The sequence below is a fragment of the Podarcis cretensis genome (genome assembly GCF_951804945.1).
Source record: "Podarcis cretensis genome assembly, chromosome: 1".
NCBI lineage: Eukaryota > Metazoa > Chordata > Lepidosauria > Squamata > Lacertidae > Podarcis > Podarcis cretensis.
The window spans coordinates 12360341-12380145 of NC_137170.1; the positions used below are offsets into that span (position 1 = coordinate 12360341).

At 44.5% G+C, this 19805-nt stretch overlaps 1 long non-coding RNA gene across 1 annotated transcript in view; it reads right to left on the bottom strand.

Annotated features, from left to right (window-relative positions):
• Positions 1–17589: 17589 nt before the first annotated feature.
• The window catches only part of LOC307208830, a 44227-nt gene continuing 42011 nt past the window's right edge, over positions 17590–19805 (bottom strand). Inside the window, exon 3 of the long non-coding RNA XR_013835246.1 lies at positions 17590–17693. This is a non-coding gene — a long non-coding RNA (uncharacterized lncRNA). The remainder of the gene's footprint in view (positions 17694–19805) is intronic.

Here is a 19805-nt window from a genome sequence, read left to right on the forward strand (position 1 = left end):
ATTTTGCCTGGATGGAGGGGTGTGTGTGTGTGTGTGTGTGTGTGTGTGTGTGTGACCTTCTGACTGTTGCATGGTTAAATGTTGCCTACAAAGGTTCACACTGCAGTCCTTGTTCCATCCATTTTCCTCACTACCGGAATGTGGCCCCCGGAAGTTGTCCATGAGACTATGTGGCCCTTGGGTCTTTAAAAAGCCATCTCACTTGAAACCTGAAGCTGGACAGTCCAGAATTCTGCCATCTCATTTTGCATTTTGTGCAGCGGTAGACAACTGAAGCTCAAATTTATGTCCCCAAAGCAAGAAGCCACTCTCTTGCGGAGAAATATGTTCCGCCAGAAATTGCTACCCGTGATCTATCAGGAGACAAGAAGCAGTAAAACAAAGATCACCGCATCCATCAAAAATTGCTAATCCTATTCCGTTGGGGACAGAAGGTTTGAGGCGGGTGGAGATGAGTTTTTCTGGATATCTGGTGCCATGCACAGCAAAAGAATTGGTATGCATGACATCACAGTAATTTAGAAATGATGAATCTTTTTCTTGCTTGAGCTCTTAAGGTTGCACAAGCAGAATAACAAACAGCACTTCTTAATCAGGAGTTTGCTTTGGAAGAGGCCTCTCAAAATGTGTATTTGCACATGCCATTAATTTTTTTCTTTCTTCTTTAAACAAACAAAAAACAATCCAAAAACTGTTTGTTTGCATATACTTTACACATAGCTACCAGAAAGGGGCCGCCTGTGTTTAAAATGGTGCTGGAGACTAAATAGCAACTTACTGCACTCTGTTATGTCCATAGAATCATCGAATCGTAGAGTTGGAAGAGACCATGAGGGCCATCTAGTTCAATCCCTTGCAATGCAAGAATCTCAGCTAGATCATACACACAGGACAGATGGCCATCCAACCTCTGCTTAAAAATTTCCAAGGAAGGAGAGTCCACCACCTCTCGTGGGTCTCTGTTCCACTGTCGAACAGCACTTACTGTAAGAAAGAACTCCTTTCTTGTAACTTGAATCCATTGCTTCAGGTCCTATCCTCCAGAACAGGAGAAAGCAAGCTTGCTCTATCCTTCATGTGACAGCCCTTTAGATACCTGAAGATGGCTATTATGTCTCCTCTATGGAGAATCAGACACACCCCCTCTGTGATGGCTAAGTAACAAAGCGCACTTTGCTCTGTTTGGTACACCTCGTACAGATGAACTGCAACTGACTTTACTTTACAACTACCACTTCCATATGTCACACAGCCTTGCAAATAAGCGCACGTAAGTTACTAGCCTGCAAATATTTTTACTAGCCTGCTTGAGAATGGCAGGGGAATCACAGAGTTGGAAGGGTCCTTGAAGAACATCTAGATTGGTATTGTTACCTTCCTCTTCTTTCTGCTAAGCAGTGGCAGCTGGAGCCATTGGCACTGGTAGGCCGGCAGTTGCCAGAGTCAGTACCAATGATTGGCAGAACCAGAAACCAATGGCAGGCAGAGGTAGCTAATTCTACTTTTGTTCCCATTCTCCTCCCTGCTAAATTCTATAAGGGGCAACACTGAGGAGGAGAATGAAGCTGATCACCAGTGTCACCCTTGAAACTGTTTTAAGAAAGCAGGCAGGTGAGGGCTGGCTGAGGACAGACTCAGTTGGTGGGGCAGTGTCCTATCATCCAAATGGACTACCCTAAGGAGCTTCTGTCTACCTAAGGTGCTGACCTTTAAAGCCCTAAATGGCCTTGGTCCAGTATACCTGAAGGAGCGTCTCCACCTCCTTCATCGTTCTGCCCAGACACTGAGGTCCAGTGCCGATGGCCTTCTGGTGGTTCCCTCACTGCGAGAAGCCAAGTTACAGGGAACCAGGCAGAGGGCCTTCTCGGTAGTGGCACCCGCCCTGTGGAACGCCCTCCCACCAGACGTCAAAGAGAAAAAGAACTACCAAACTTTTAGAAGACATCTGAAGGCAGCCCTGTGTAGGGAAGCTTTTAATGTTTAATAGGTTATTGTATTTTAGTGTTCTGTTGGAAGCCACCCAGAGTGGATGGAGAAACCCAGCCAGACAGGCGGGGTATAAATAATAAATTATTATAATATTATTATTATATTCTAAAGTGAAAATAGATGCACTCCAGTAAAAGTTAACTATAACCATGAATTTAAGCATTTGGCAGGACACTTGGATCCCTTTGATATTTTGTCAGATGCGAGCCAGCAGTAAATCACACTGTGCAAGTGGAAGTTAACTCTTTATTAGCAAAAACACTATTGGCACAGGAGTGTCAGGCCTAAATGAGCGCAGCAACTCATCTCTGGTAGGCCTTGCCACCGCGAAGCAGCTACTGAGACTGAAAGTCCCTGCCTCCCCACAGCTGCCTAAGTACCCTCCTCTCCAAGGTTTTTCCCCAAGCAATTGGAGACTGTGTCTGCATGTTGCCAATCCCTCCACCACCCTTTTGATGCCTCTTCTGGTTCTGGGAGACCAGCGCGGAGAGTTGCTAGTTGCAGCACGAGGGGGAGACACCCATGACCCTTCACCAGCTAGACTCATCTCTGCTTCTTGATTCAGATTCTCCCAACTCCCAACTGGTTCCCTGGGCTGCATCAATAGGAGTATAGCATCTAGATCAAGGGAAGTAATAGTGCCACTGTATTCTGCTCTGGTCAGACCTCACCTGGAGTACTGTGTCCAGTTCTGGGCACCACAGTTCAAGAAGGACACTGACAAACTGGAACGTGTCCAGAGGAGGGCAACCAAAATGGTCAAAGGCCTGGAAACAATGCCTTATGAGGAAGGGAGCTGGGCATGTTTAGCCTGGAGAAGAGGAGGTTAAGGGGTGATATGATAGCCATGTTCAAATATATAAAAGGATGTCACATAGGAGGGAGAAAGGTTGTTTTCTGCTGCTCCAGAGAAGCGGACACGGAGCAATGGTTCCAAACTACAAGAAAGAAGATTCCACCTAAACATTAGGAAGAACTTCCTGACAGTAAGAGCTGTTCGACAGTGGAATTTGCTGCCAAGGAGTGTGGTGGAGTCTCCTTCTTTGGAGGTCTTTAAGCAGAGGCTTGACAAGCATATGTCAGGAGTACTCTGATGGTGTTTCCTGCTTGGCAGGGGGTTGGACTCGATGGCCCTTGTGGTCTCTTCCAACTCTATGATTCTATGATTCTATGATTCTAACTCACTAAGCCCCGTTGCCTCCCCAGCTTCCAATACCTGCTCTTCCCAGTCTTCTCTCTGCAACCATTCATCGTCGTCCCACCACCAATCCCCAGGCTCTGAGCTTTCTTTTCTTAGAGGTTCCCCAGCTGGATCCTCTCACCATTCCACTATATTCAACCAGTCCATGGCATCATTATGGGACTTCCAAAGAAGAGGACCCTCTCAGTGAACTTACAGGTACCAGTATAGGTTGGTAATGCTATAGCTCAGTGGTGGGGAACCTATGACCCTCCAGATGTTGTTGGACTCTCCATCAGTCCCAGCCAACCTGGCAATGTAGAGGACTAGAGAGACACAGGTTCCCCACTATTGCTACATACTTATTTGCATTAATTACAGTCACCCGTACAGGCCAGGAATAGCCAATCAGGTTCAATCTAGATGTGGTTGGACTACAGGTCCCATCACCCTGATCACTGGTCATGCTGGTTGGGGATAATGGAGAAAGCACCACATCGGCTAACACTCGTGCAGGCAATGGCTATCTTCAAGGTGGCCCTCCCTGATGGTTTTGCTACGCGGCTGACTTATCCCCTCTGCTGATAACCTTGCCTTTCCTGCACATGCACAGTCACACAGCATCATGGGGATTGTAGTTCCCATGCTTGAGTGCATCTAGGGCCACTGTGCAGGATCTCTGAACAGCCTCCTCTCTCACCCTTTGCTGATCAGGCCACAGCCTGCACGGACCAGAAAAGTTGTAGGTGGCTGAAGTTTAGTTAAAGCTGAAACACTGGCCGTGTATGTGTGCCAGGCAGCAAGGGAGGTTCAGCTTTCCAGTGCTGTTCATACCAGCAGCCTCTGGACCTCATCTCCTAATGCAATGACATGCAGAGGTTGCCTCCTAGCCCTGTTGGAATCGAAATAACCTCTCCAACAGGGAGCTCAATGGCCCTTGTCTACAAGCTCATAGCTCAAAACATATTCAGAGCAAGAGACTCACATTTCTTGGCTCTGCCTTCTGAGTAGCATGTCAGATGGTGCTTCAAGCCGAATGTGCGTGTGTGTGTGTTGTTCTGTTTGTCCTGGCACAGGCATCGGAATAGCACCTGCCGATATTTGTATTAATCACTACTTGCCCATTTGGTACTATTTATTAGGGTTTATATTGCCAGCAGGTTGCGTGGCCCTCTGAGGGATCTGAATGCAATTATCAGCACACTTGGCTGAAGCACTGATCTGATACGTGCCAGCAACAAAGGTTCACATGAGCGCACCTTTCCGGCAGGTGGGACCCAGCTCCTATCCCCCACCTAGATAGTTTCATGCCCCCAGCCCCAAATGAACTAATTGAAAATGTTGGGAAAGAACCAAGAAAGTGGAGATCTGCATATAGGCTTTATTTACACAACCAGAAACAAAAAGGCTGGTTCAAGGGCTTTATTCATGATTGCTGTACTACCACAACCACTCTGCCCCATCAAGGGAAGTAATAAAAAGGTAAAGGTAAAGGGACCCCTGACCATTAGGTCCAGTCGTGACCGACTCTGGGGTTGTGGTGCTCATCTTGCTTTATTGGCCGAGGAAGCCAGCATACAGCTTCTGGGTCATGTGGCCAGCATGACTAAGCCGCTTCTGGCAAACCAGAGCAACGCACGGAAACACCGTTTACCTTCCCGCCGGAGCGGTACCTATTTATCTACTTGCACTTTGACGTGCTTTCGAACTGCTAGGTTGTCAGGAGCTGGGACCGAGCAACGGGAGCTCACCCTGTCACGGGGATTCAAACTGCCGACCTTCTGATCGGCAAGCCCTAGGCTCTGTGGTTTAACCCACAGCGCCACCCACGTCCCACGAAGGGAAGTAATAGTACCACACTATTCTGCCTTGGTCAGACCACACCTGGAATACTGCATCCAGTTCTGGGTGCCACAATTTAAGGAGGATATTGACAAGCTGAAACATGCAGAGGAGAGAGACCAGGATGATCAAGGGTCTGGAAACCAAGCATGATGAGGAACAGTTGAAGGACTTGGGTATGTTTAGCCTGGAAAAGAGGAGACTGAAAGGGACCCCTGACCATTAGGTCCAGTCGTGACCGACTCTGGGGTTGCGGTGCTCATCTTGCTTTATTGGCCGAGGAAGCCAGCATACAGCTTCTGGGTCATGTGGCCAGCATGACTAAGCCGCTTCTGGCAAACCAGAGCAACGCACGGAAACACCGTTTACCTTCCCGCCGGAGCCATCTTCAAATATTTCAAGGGCTGTCATGTGGAAGAGGGAACAAGGTTGTTTTCTCCTGTTCTGGAGCATAGGACTCAATCCAGTGGATTCAAGTTGCAAGGGAGGAGACTCCAACTAAACATCAGGAAGAACTTTCTGAGGGCAAGAGCTATTCGACAATGGAACAGCCTCCTTTGGGAGGTTGTGGACAGCTAGGTGGCAGAAGGGTGTCAATTATTGCCAGGAATTTCATCACCAGTGATTGTAAACTGCTGGTTGTTGTTATTATTCCATCTAATGGTATCCAGCAGATATATACCCATACAGGATATTTCCAACTTAGAGCCGTCTGGAGCTGTCAGGGGGAATATGCTGGGCTGGAAGAAGAAGGTTTGACTCTATGTGCCTTTTCCCAGCAGGCAAACACACACACACACACACACACACATGTTGAGAATTCCGTTCCACCTTAAGGAACAGACGTGTGGAATTGTTGCATGTCACATGTCTGTTTACATTCCAGTACAGTATGCTGGGAACCTCCGTTTGTGTATAGCTTTCTGTTTTTGCTCGAGACACGAAGGAGATCAGACATGTTTCCTTTTGTCCTGATCTGTCTCCGCAGCGTTTTCTCTGCGTGCTCAGTCTTCTAAAGCCTGGGTCACAGGTTTATGCTGCACCAAGGACCGGAGATCACCCAGGACACCGGCCGGTGGGCTGGGGCCAGCTGGGGGCCTGCCAATTGCCCCGTTTTCCTTGGGTGCATGCCAACAAAACACAGAGAGAGAGAGTCCATCTGAGCAGGACTGAAGCCTCTGCTCATCAGGTGGTCTGTTCTCCTGGCTATACAGTACTACTTTGCCGGCATGTTTCCCACAGGGGAACAGGCTGCTGGAACTGCACCCAGCAAAAATGATTCTCCTGCCTTCTGCTGTTGGAGGGCAGGGGAGAGACTCGGTTGTATGTTGCATTTTTAATCAGGATTTCTTAAAACCCTATTGATTCAAGGCTAGATATGGGTTGTGTGTTCACCATGTTGACCCAGGTCAGTTCAGGAGAGCTGCACACAGCCCTAGCGAATGTACCCCTGTTGTATCCTGCTTGTTGCATGCATTAGCTTATTTGCTGGTGCTCAATGAATAAAGGGGAAAGTGTGTGAAGAGCCCCTGGTTTTGCCAGAGGCTATATCCATTCTGTTTCAGTTCTTGGTTCCCTCTCTCTTTGAGGATGTAAACCATTCAGGGATTTAAATCAATTTCTGGCATTGTTACGACTTCAGGGATACTGAGGCGAGACCTCAGAATAAATATCAAAGGCGGAAACAGTCATCTTGGGTTGACTCTTCTACTAAATATGGCAGAAGCAGCCCTGAGTGACCTCAGGTAGCTGCCATGTGTTTGCAGATTTGGGGAAAGAACTTCTGGGGCGCACAACCTGATTTTGAGAAGGGTCTTTGGTATGAGGAAATGAACTCCTGGCTGTTTCACTTTCGGTTGGTGAAGACTTCCCATTTAGAAAGCAAAAGAGCAAAGAAAAAGAGCTCATCTGTATGCAGAAGAGCAACCCAGGTGACCAACGAAGGTGGAAAATGATAATGCCCTTGGCATGTCAGGAAATTAGCAATTGTTCCAACCATGATCTGCACCGACATGCACACAGGTGGAATTCAAAACCCGTTTCTGATAGTGGTGCTTCTCTGCGGCTTATGGCCTAACTTCTCCGCCACTCCCTTTCCATGCCTAGAGTGATCTCTCTTAAATGCCTCTCATTATTGTCAGCAGAGGATTAGAAGATAATAGCAGGTTTGCCTGTGGGGCAATTCAAATTTGGTCGACTTTTCCAGGGACTGCTTGGCCCGTGTGTTTGTAGTGCTTAATTGAGGTATCAATCTCTCCTTTCCCCACGTTCCATGTCACGTTTGTGCTGTGCCGAAATCTGTCCCCCACTGCCACAGTTTCTCAAACTTTTTATTCCCCTGTGGAAGAGACTTCAGTTTTCCTGCCTCATTCTCAGGGCATTTGCAATTCTCCCGAAATATTTTGCTTGGGTTTTAAGCTTCCTTTATTGTTACGAGGTGGTCAGGGGGGACACGTTCCATATTTCTTTCCAGTAAACACTTCTCCAGCAATCTGTAGCATCCCTGGCTCCCCCCCCCCTTTCTTGAGGTGAAAAGCCCCATGGAAGAATTTTAGCTCAGGCTGTTCTCCCCTGGGCTTTAAAGGAAGCACAACCATCCAGGAAATTTATTTATCCAATGAATTTTTGCAGTTTGGGATGTTGTACATAGAAAAGCAATATATACATTTAAAAAAATCTCTCTTTCTCTCTCTCTCTGTGTGTACACCACTCTCAAGAATCCTTGCCAAATCTACAACCAGGGACTGTAATAATAATAATAATAAGAAGAAGAAGAAGAAGAAGAAGAAGAAGAAGAAGAAGAAGGTAGTTGTGCTGTGCCAAAATCTAGTCAGGTAGTTGTTTATCTCTTTGACATCTGATGGGAGGGTGTTCCACAGGGCAGGCGCCACTACCAAGAAGGCCCTCTGCCTGGTTCCCTGTAGCTTTGCTTCTTGCAGTGAGGGAACCACCAGGAGGTCCTCAGAGCTGGACTTCAGTGTCCAGGCAGAACGATGGGGGTGGAGACGCTCCTTCAGGTATACTGGGCCGAGGCCATTTAGGGCTTTAAAGGTCAACACTAACACTTTAAATTGTGCTAGGAAATGCACTGGGAGCCAATGTAGGTCTTTCAAGACCAGTGTTATGTAGCTCAGTGGTATAACAGTCGCTTTGCATGCAGAAGTTTCCCAGTTTCAATGCCCAGCATCTCCAGGGATGAGAAGGATTCTTGGCTGAATCCTAGAACTGCAGAGTTGGAAGGGACTCCATGGTCATCTGCAATGCAGGAATCTCAGCTAAAGCATCCATGACAGATGGCCGTCCAACCTTTGCTTAAAAACCTCCAAGGAAGGAGAGCTGCTGCCAATTAGTGTGGGGAATACTGGGCTAGATGGACCAATGCTCTGACTTGGCATAAGGCAGTTTCCTAATGTTCCTAATCACAAGTAGGGCCTGAATGGAAGAACTTTGCTATGAAACTTGCCACCTTATTGACCTCTCATACAACTGCCTTCCCCTTGCCTCCACTAAAAAAACTCAACCGTATCTGCAAGGCATACCTGGTTTTTGTTTTGTTTTTGCTCTTTTGTGCACCATGTTTGTTCATTCTGATCTTGTGCCTGCTCCTATTGTTGTGAGCAAGAAAGGGGAGAGAGAGTCTCACTTTCCTGGAGATGCTCGTCAGCTGCCAAATGCGGGAAGAATATGCACGTTGCATGTTTCTGTTCTTCCGATCCCTCATTCATTATGGATGAGAGAAGTTGTTAAGGAGGCAACATGCTGGCTGATAGCATCACAGTTTCTCCCTTCCCTACAACACTTCTCAGCAAGGACTAACAATGCTTGGTTAATATGCATGTGTTTAGAGAGGCAGAGAGGATCACCAAAGAGTGGAATGCTTAACACGGGGGCATGCGCATGCAAGTTCATGTGCAGTGATCATCCCTGGAGGATGCACGAGAGAATTCAACCTCCCTTTCTCCCACCTGCCCTTTAAATCATCACCTCCAAGCTCTAGCAATATCCAGAAATCAATACAAACTGTTCCATAATAGTAAGACTAGCTTGCACAATGACAAGCAAAGCATTCGTCTCCATCATGGGGCTCTTAGGTTCTGCTATTTGGGGATATTTGGAAACACAATAATGATGGCGATGTTAAGCTAAAGACCCGAGACACGACGCTCCGCTCTCAGCAAAGTGAGAGAAAGAAAATAGCCTTTGCCGCTTCCAGATTTAAGCTCTTTGGCAAGGCTCCATCAATGCCCAACTCTTTCGGCTTCTCATCTGGTTAAACAGATTAACTGGAAGTGCAAATCATATTATTTAACGTGACGTGACAAAAATAGCAAAATGAGAACCTTTCCTTTCAGCTGAAAAGGCATTTATCTCTTCCCCAACCAATATTCCCATGGGATAGCCAAATCTTGACAAGCTCCTTTGTCCCTTCTTTCTCTATTGAAATGTATTTGTTTTGAGGTTTTTACACTATAATTATGAATCTATTATATCTTTGGCTTAACCCCTGAACAAAGCAAGCCCAAGGAGTATATCTGCCCCCACATATCCTCACCATTTTCTCCCATCCTGTCTTCGTTGACTTTCATCATAGGCTGAAGACGTACCTCTTTACCCTGGCCTGTGACACTTAAGATGCCTGTTTTGAGTATCCTAGTTGTAGTTGCGTTTTGTTTTGGCTGTTATTACACTGCTGTGACCTCCCTCTGGAACCTTACGAAGGATATTCCAACTGACAGTACCTCCACATCTAGGATTCTAGGATTCTATGACCTGCTGGTGAATGGTGAGTAAAAAATCTAATCATCTTCATCTTCATTGTTTTCAGACCAGAATGGCTCTCCAAGTCTGCTGCTCATCCTACTACAGAGGTGCCTCACAAGACGAAAAGAATCCGTTCCGCAATTCTCTTCATCTAGCAGTTTTTTCGTCTTGCGAAGCAAGCCCATTGACGGCTTAGCAGATTAGCGCTATTAGCGGCTTAGCGGCTTTTAGCGGCTTATCAGCTTAGCGGATAAGCGGATAAGCGGATAAGCGGCTTAGCGGCTTAGCAGCTTAGAAAAAGGGGGGGAAAGTCGGAAAAACTTGCAAGACATTTCGTCTTGCGAAGCAAGCCCATAGGGAAATTCGTTTTGCAAAGCGCCTCCAAAACGGAAAACACTTTCGTCTAGCAGGTTTTTCGTCTTGCGAGGCATTCGTCTTGCGGGGCACCACTGTATTACTAATAAATAGGATCCCTAGTTTGTCTCATAGACCCCAAATTCCCAGGGTGGAAGTGTGGAATGACTATTAAACCAGATTATTGCAGCCTGGCTGTGAAAACAGCTTGCCCTTGTTCTTTCCCTTCATCAGAGCTGCCTCTTATCTCTCTTTTTAACCCCTCTAGGTCTACTACTCGGTGCATAAAATTACATCCATCCCCAGCATTAGGGCTCCCTCTCCACATAGCTGCTGGTTGTAATCATTCCTTATCTACATGAAAGAGAAAGTGCCGATTTGGGAAAAGGGAAGGAGGCAGCTGCTGAGTTAACATTTCCTTTTCTTTCATCTGATTTGAAATGATTTTCAACCCAGAGAACAGACTATCTGGGCGATGTCCACAGGAAATTCAAAAGTCTGTATGCCTAGACATGCATATTTAAAGCTAATATGGTGGTATCGCTTCAAGTCAATAAGATACAACTTTAATTGATTTCCTATACGGAAGCAGCTGGCCCGCAATATCGAAAAGCCATTTGTCACTGTCTCTTTGAAGGAAGGCGTGTATTATGAAACCTCTGGAAGGAGAGCTGTGAGGAAAGGGACTCTCGAAATTCTTCACCCTGCTTGTGGGTAGGAATATTGGGGTGACCATTTCACCAAATTTCTCCAGGGGGAGGAGAAATTCTCCAACACTTGCTCAGGGGTGGGACTCACCATCACAGGGGTGGTGGCAGCGACACAACTTTCTTTCCACCAGCAGCAACAGCAGAACAATTTTGGTAGCCCAGCCACCATGGTTTTGAGGGATGGAGGAGTATGGCAGCCACTACCAAAAAATGCTAGAACATGCTGGGTAATTTATTGCTTTGGCCCAGGCATGGGTTTCCTTGTGGAATTTTAGGACTGTGCAGAACCTCCTAATCGTATTGAAACACATTGATTATTATTGATTCAATTTGTTGCTTTTTTGCCGCGGTAAAATGATGGCTGTAAGCTGTTTCTCTCTCCCTCTCCCCCCTCTTTTTAAAAACAACAGGACCCTCTAAACAATGCCATTTCTTTTTCAAGTCTAACTGGGTATGGATCCCTCTGGTGTTGCTAATGGTACCCATTATCTCATGCAACTTCTGTTCAGCTGTTCTGTTCTTTTCAAGTTCCCATGATCTGTATTTTGCTCTTCCCTTTCTACATTCTCCCACTTCATTTTAATTAGGTATCTATGGCAGGGAGTGGGGAGGGGGTGCTGAGCACTGAGCAGATTCATTAATTATGTCTCCAGGTACATCTGGAATACATATGTTATTTTTCCTATGGCTGCAAGGCAGACGTTCAAGTTTCTAAGTGGTGTGTTAAGAATAACTCATTAAGATGGCTCATCGTTCTCTCTCTCAATCTCTTTTTCCTTCCGTGATTGACAGCTCCTTTGCCTGTAATATAAAATACTACAAAATAAGAGATAAGAATCCAATGTCTTTGTTCAGACCAGGTTTCTCCATGGTTTTAAGTTTGGTAATAAGTTGCAATTCAGCAGCTTCTCTTTCCAGTCTATTTCTGAAATTCCTTTGTAATAGAACAGCTACTTTGAGATCTTGTATAGAATGTCCTGGGAGATTGAAGTGTCCAATATTGGACAAACGGGCCAAACCTTACGCCAAAGAATAAACGGACATAAATTTGACATCAGGAACCACAAGACAGAGAAACCAGTAGGAGAACACTGGAAAGAGAAGCTGCTGAATTGCAACTTATTACCAAACTTAAAACCATGGAGAAACCTGGTCTGAACAAAGACGTTGGATTCTTATCTCATTATACATGACAAAGCCAATTTTCACCTTCTCACCCCTTGCTTTTTCCTGTAAGACCTATTGCAGTCGTTAAGAGTCGTCAACAGGCTCATCACAACTATCTGCCAATCACCCAATCCCACCACCCTTCTGAGTAATACCCCTCCCCACCTTCTCACTATATAGAAGGGTCTGGTGACTTCTGTTTCAGTGTATCTGAAGAAGTGTGCATGCACACGAAAGCTCATACCAAGAGCTAACTTAGTTGGTCTTTAAGGTGCTACTGGAAGGAATTTTTTTATTTTGTTTTGACTATGGCAGACCAACACGGCTACCTATCTGTAACATAAAATACTACAAACAGCCTACGCTCACCTGCTAGGAGTGCCATTGTTAGAGACTCATAGTGCGATCCTATGCAAATTTACCCAGTCCAACTGTTTTCGTTGGGGCCTGTGTCATAGGATGGCAATACATCTGTGTCATACATTTAAAGCACTGCAATGCCACTTTAGGAACTCATAGCTCCCCCCAAAAATTCTGGAAATTCTAATTTGCTAAACCTTGCCAACAAAGGTCCCTATAGTAAAAGCCATGGTTTTCCCAGTAGTGATATATGGAAGTGAGAGCTGGACCATAAAGAAGGCTGATCGCCAAAGAATTGATGCTTTTGAATTATGGTGCTGGGGGAGACTCTTGTGAGTCCCATGGACTGCAAGAAGATCAAACGCATCCATTCTTAAGGAAATCAGCCCTGAGTGCTCACTGGAAGGACAGATTGTGAAGCTGAGGCTCCAATACTTTGGCCACCTCATGAGAAGAGAAGACTCGCTGGAAAAGACCCTGATGTTGGGAAAGACTGAGGGCACAAGGAGAAGGGGATGATAGAGGACGAGATGGTTGGACAGTGTTCTCGAAGCTACCAGCATGAGTTTGACCAAACTGCGGGAGGCAGTGGAAGACAGGAGTGCCTGGCGTGCTCTGGTCCATGGGGTCATGAAGAGTCGGACACGACTAAACGACTAAACAACAACAAAAAGGGTGCAGAGAGTTGTGAATATGGAGACTCCCTGGTCCTCTCCCAGAGCTACAATTCCCAAAGTAGCATAACCACCAATCCCTCTTCACAGGAAATGCTGGGAATTGTTGGTTCTGTGAGAAGACTAGCGGTCAGCCACCTAGCAACCCTCAGAGCCCCCCAAACAAACTACACCTCCCAGAATTCATATGGAGAGAGCCATGATTGTTCAAAGTAGTACAGTGGTACCTTGGTTGTCGAATGTACTCCATTCCGGAAGAGCATTCAACTTCCGAAAAGTTCGACAACTGAGGCGCAAAGGGAGAATGTCAATTTCAATGGTGAAAATTGAAAAACACACCGCGGAAGCCATTCGACTTCCGAGACACATTCGAAAACAGAAGCAATTACTTCCGGGTTTTCGGCGTTTGAAAACCAAAATGTTCGACTTCTGAGACGCCCCAAAACCAAGGTATCACTATACCGTAGTGCTTTAAATGCATACCCTCCAACATTTCTCTGATAGAAATAGGGGTGTCTCATTCCATAATGATAATTATTTATTTATACTCCACACATCTTATTGGGTTGCCCCAGCCACTCTGAGCAGCTTCCAACATATATAAAAACAAAACAAAATATTTTTTAAAACCCTTCCCTTTACAGGATTGCCTTCAGGCAGCTCAGGGGTCGGATAACTCCATACCCTCCAACATTTCTCCAGTGAAAATAGGGACATCCTAAGGAAAAGCGGGACATTCTGGGATCAAATCAGAAACTGAGACCACTTTTCCAAATCAGGGATGTCCCTGGAAAATAGGGACACTTGGAGGGTCTGCTAAATGTATGGTTTGAAGTTGGCCTAAGTTTGTTTAAGAAAGCAGTTTTGCAATGTAATCTCTCTCAGTTCCAGCACCTCTCAGTGGGCGCCATTGCCCTTCAAAGAGAACCAGGGACTTTTAAGAGTACAGTGGTACCTCGGGTTACAGGCGCTTCAGGTTACAGAGGCTTCAGGTTACAGACTGCTAACCCAGAAATAGTACCTTGGGTTAAGAACTTTACCTCAGGATGAGAACAGAAATTGTGTGGCGGCACAAGGCTCCATTAGCTAAAGTGGTACCTCAGGTTAAGAACAGTTTCAGCTTAAGAGCAGACCTCCAGAACGAATTAAGTTCTTAACCTGAGGTACCACTGTACAGCCCTCAGAAAGCTCCTGGTGAGTTCTGGCACCTCTTTTTGTAGAAAAACAGTGCTGCTTAAGAGTAAATCTATTAGCATGGGGTCACCCTGAAATGTATCTTTGGTACATAATAAACGCAACCTCGTTTCCATTTTTTAAGTAATTACTTTTACAGCCACACTGTTGGAGGGGACGACCACACATGTTCAGAGTGGTTTTTTTAAAAAAAGAAGTTGTAAAATGAGACAACATAAAAATGCTAAAATTAGTTAGCATTCACATGTTAACTAATAATAAAGGATATTCTCTAATACCTGCAGCCAAGAATGAGGAACCTGGGTTCCTCCAGACGTTGTTGCAACTGCCCCCCCCCCCCGCATCATCTCTGACTATATTCCATGCTGAGGGGAGTTGGGAGTCCTAGAACACTGTGAGAGCCACAGGCTCCCCATCCCTGCTCTAGACAGAGATGCTGATTTGCCTGGATCTAAGACAGCGTGGTGTAGTGGTTAGAGTGCCAGACCAGGACTTGGGAGACAAGAGTTCAGTTTACCACTCGGCCATGAAGCTCACAGGGTGACCCCGGGCCAGTCCCTGCCCCTCAGCTCAACCTACCTTAGGGGGTAGGGGTTAAATGCAGTGAGTATTGGTATTCTATGGCCAGCAGCTGAAAAATATGAAAGAGAAAGGGAGGATTTAATCAATCTAGAAAGAAACCCATTACAGTGGTGCCTCGCAAGACGAAATTAATCCGTTCCGTGAGGCTCTTCGTATAGCAGTTTTTTCGTCTTGCGAAGCAAGCCCATTGACAGCTTAGCGGATTAACGCTATTAGTGGTTTAGCGGCTTTTAGCGATCAGCTGATAAGCGACTTATCAGCGGATCAGCTGATAAGCGGCTTAGCGGCTTAGGAAAGGGGGGGAGGAAAAAAACCCCGCAGGAACTCGCAAGACATTTTCGTCTTGCGAAGCAAGCCCATAGGGAAATTCGTTTTGCGAAGCGCCTCCAAAACGGAAAACCCTTTCGTCTAGCGGGTTTTCCGTCTTGCGAGGCGTTCGTCTTGCAGGGCACCACTGTAAATGTTACAAAGGAAATCACTTGACACCTAAAACTCTGATGATCTGCATGTGCAAATCACCTGTCACAGATTAATCACCACATGTCACCGAAATCACCTAAGAACTCCGCAGATAAAGCCAGTCCACCTATTCAGCTGAGAATCCAGGAATGACAAGACATGGAGGGATGAGCATGTAGGCATGACAACAGCCCTCAGAAAGCATCATTTGTTGTTCCAACTGTGACTGGGTTCGCTTTTCTAAGATGTACTTATTCGTCATATGGCTGCCTCTTGGTGTGTGTTCTGAGGACATCTGACAAGAGCCAGAGGGAGGAGTAGGTCAGCAATAAAAAATACCAGTGTCAGTGAAGTGGTCCCCCCCCCCCCATTTTTATTTATGGTTTTAAATTTTATACATTTCAATACTTTTACAATCATTTTAACATTTCAAAACTCAACTTCCTTCCCCCTCTTTCTGTGATTCCTTATTTATTTATTTTTTTATGTTTTCCGCATATTCCAGATTAACTTAATTTAATCATTTATTCATCTAATTTAAATGTATACTCTTCTAAAACTGCCGGTTCTAACAATAATCCTGCCAGAGTTATTATCTGTTTACAGTTTGTTAGTAAATATCCAATAAGCCATTTCCATTCTTTTGATTTGTTATCTTGATTTCTTATTTTTCAGGTAAGTTTCGCCACTTCTGTGTATTCTATAAGTTTTTGTATCCATTCTTCTTTCGTCGGGACTTCTTCTTCTTTCCATTTTTGGGTAAATAACATTCTTGCCACTGTAGCCGCATACACGAATAAATTTCTATACAGTTTGGGTAGTTCGGTCCCTATAATTCCCAAAAGATGGGAAATTTTGGAGCAAGATGGAGACAGGGTAAAATTGCAGAGTTTTGAAAAATTAAAAAACAAAGTGCGAGATTGGCTTCATTATTACCAAATAATGGAGGCATATAATTTGGATAAAAAAGTTGGCTTCCAGGTGGAAAAATCAAAATTGGAAACAGAATTGTTAGATCCCAAAACTAAGAATTTCTCAAGAATGTATAATTTGCTGTTGAAATGGAACATTCAGGATGAAACGGTGAAATCTGCTATGATTAAATGGGCACAAGATGTTGGACATAACATTATGATGGCTGACTGGGAACAGTTATGGACCACAGGTATGAAATTTACGGCATGTAATGCCTTAAGAGAGAATTTAATGAAAATGATTTACAGGTGGTACATGACACCAGTCAAGCTTGCAAAAATTTACCATTTGCCTGAAAATAAATGTTGGAAATGTAATGAGACTGAAGGTACATTCTTTCGCCTTTGGTGGACATGCCCAAGGATTAAGACATTCTGGGAGATGATTTACAATGAAATGAAAAAGGTATTTAAATATACCTTTCTGAAGAAACCAGAGGCCTTTCTCCTGGGCATGGTCGGCCAATTGGTGCCAAAGAAGGACAGAACTTTCTTTATGTATGCAACAACAGCAGCAAGAATACTCACCGCGAAGTATTGGAAGACACAAGATTTACCCACCCGGGAAGAATGGCAGATGAAGTTGATGGACTATATGGAATTGGCGGAAATGACTGGCAGAATCCGAGCCCAGGGAAAAGAGTCAGTGGAAGAAGATTGGAAAAAATTTAAAGATTATTTACAGAAATATTGTAAAATTAATGAGCTATAGAAAAATGGTGAAATGAAGTTATATGGCTTTGGCAGAAATGTTATAAGGAACTAGGTACAGATAGATTGTTAATGTATTAAAGGGAAAAAACAAGGTTAGAATATGTTAAGATTAATTACAGGACAGAAAATAGATGAAGATGGAAAGGAATTGCTGAAACAGTTAATTGAAGTGGAATACAAAAAGGGAGGCATGAGGAAGTCAATGAAACAAGTGAATGAAAGTTAAGATTGAAAATATTGGAAGTGTTTTTAATTGTTTTTGTTTTGTTTTGTTAATTCAATGTTTTATGTAGTGTTTTTGTTTCTGTTTTTGTATTTTATTATGTTGATTTGTTTAATTTTTTTTCTTTCTTTTTGTAATCTTTAAACTCTTAATAAATATTATTTTAAAAAATAATAATAATTCCCAAAAGAAAAGCTTCTGGCCAAATGTTATTTTAAATATCTTTTTCAATTCATTATATATCATTTCCCAGTAAGCTTTAACCTTACTACAAGACCACCACATATGATAAAAAGAACCTTCTTTCTCTTTACATTTCAAACACTTATTTGATTTTGATATATACATTTTTGCCAAATTATCCAATGTCAACGAAGTTAACTCTTTATTTGAAGAAACCAAAGCAGCAGCAGGAGAGAGAGACTTCCTGGATTCTTCAGCGGCCTGCCTCACCTCTGTCTTCTGGCCCCCCCCCTCTTCTCCTGCCTCTGATTCTGGCAGGGGTGCCAACTGGAATGAAATATTGCAGGGACCCTTATCATAAAATTCCATGAAATATTATCAAAGGCCTTCTTTCATCAATAAACATTAACACTGCTTGCTTATTGTTCCTGGTCTCTAGATATTCTATTATATTTAATATGTTCCTCACATTATCTTTCATCAGTCGACCAGGAAGAAAGCCTGCTTGATCCTCATGGATCACTTCTTTTGAAATTCCTTTCAATTTGTTCACCAATATTTGGTCACCATCTCCTCCCAGTGTGCTTCCTCTTCTCCCTCTGACCACTCCTCGTCATCCATATACCAGCTGCACTGGCTCCCGGTGGAGTACAGGATCAGGTTTAAGGTGCTGGTTTTAACCTTTAAAGCCCTATACGGCCTAGGACCCTCGTACCTATGGGACCGCCTCTCCTGGTATGTCCCACGGAGAAACCTACGGTCTGCAAATAATAACATTCTCAAGGTCCCAGGCCTCAGAGAGGTTAGGCTGGCCTCAACTAGAGCCAGGGCCTTCTCGGCTGTGGCTCCAATCTGGTGGAACGCTCTGTCACAAGAGACTAGGGCCCTGCGGGACCTGACATCTTTCCGCAGGGCCTGCAAGACAGAGTTGTTCCACCAGGCCTTTGGTCAGGGCGCAGCCTGACTCCCTCCTCTGGCAACCTTCACAGAATTTTGCTTAATCGGTTGCCATTAATTTGATTTTAATTAATTTTTATAATGAAATATTTTTAGAATGTGTGATTATTTGATTGTTTGATTATTTGATTATTGTTAGCCGCCCTGAGCCCGGCTTCGGCTGGGGAGGGCGGGATATAAATAAAATTTATTATTATTATTATTATTATTATTATTATTATTATTATCCCACCACCAATCCCCTGGCTGTGAGCCTCCTTTCCCAGGGAGTTCCCGGGGGGTTCCCCAACTGGTGCCTTCCACCACTCCTCTACATCCAGCCAGTCCACGACAACACCTTGCGAAATCACACTGCGAGGGACCAATGGTGGTCAGTGACTTGGATGGTTTAAAAGAGGAGAGGACAAATTCGTGAAGGAGAAGGCTATCTGTGGCTATTAACCCTGGTGGTTATGTTCTATCTCCACTGATGGAGGAGGCAGCAATGTCCCTGAATATCAGGCCACCCCCTAAAAATTCTCATGCCTGGGAAGGAGGAACGAGAGCTCTCTCTCGCTTCTGATGTTGGCCACATTGATCCGCTGCAAGTAATTAGTGTGTCGTTTTCATCTTTTATTTAACCCAAATGTCCATTAAAAGCCCTCAAAATAGAAACAAATATTTGAATAATTTATCTGGGCATAATTTCCTTCTGGTTTTTGGAGACATTTTGAGTGGGTTTCGCTGTTTGCTTCTAGAAAGCGGCAAGCGAGGCTTTAAACTGCAGAGTTCCTGGAAGAAACAACAATGCCCGTTCATGAACCCTCTTTTTATTTATTTTTTACAACAAAAAACAACAACACACCACTTATTTTATAAGCCAGGCTGTCTACGGCCAAGATAGTGCTGAGTCTGCAGCAGCAGCTGAATGAAGCCATTGCCTGTGTTGCAGGTCATGGGTGCTCATCAAAAGGCACAGCTAGCCAGTTTAATGGGCCTTGGATTAGCATCTCTGTGTGAGTCTACAAATACAGATCCCAACAGATTTCTTCAATACATTTGGGGCCACATTTTGCTGTGACTGTCGTCGCTTGTTTTTGGGTCATAATCATGACAGGGAACAATACCAGTTGTCATCCTTATGCCTGAAGCATTTTTGTAACAGCTTATCAAGTTTTTAAAGGGCCTTCTTGGTAGTGGCACCTGCCCTGTGGAACGCCCTTCCATCAGATGTCATGGAAATAAACACCTGACTTTTAGAAGACATCTGAAGGCAGCCCTGTTTAGGGAAGTTTTTGAATGTTTGATGTTTTATCATGTTTTTAATATTCTGTTGGGAGCCACCCAGAGCCAGATGGGTGGGGTATAAATTGTTGTTGTTGTTGTTTAGCCAATGTCATGTCCAACTCTTCGTGATCCCATGGACCAGAGCGTGCCAGGCACTCCTGTCTTCCACTGCCTCCTGTAGTTTGGTCAAACTCATGTTAGTAGCATTATTATTAT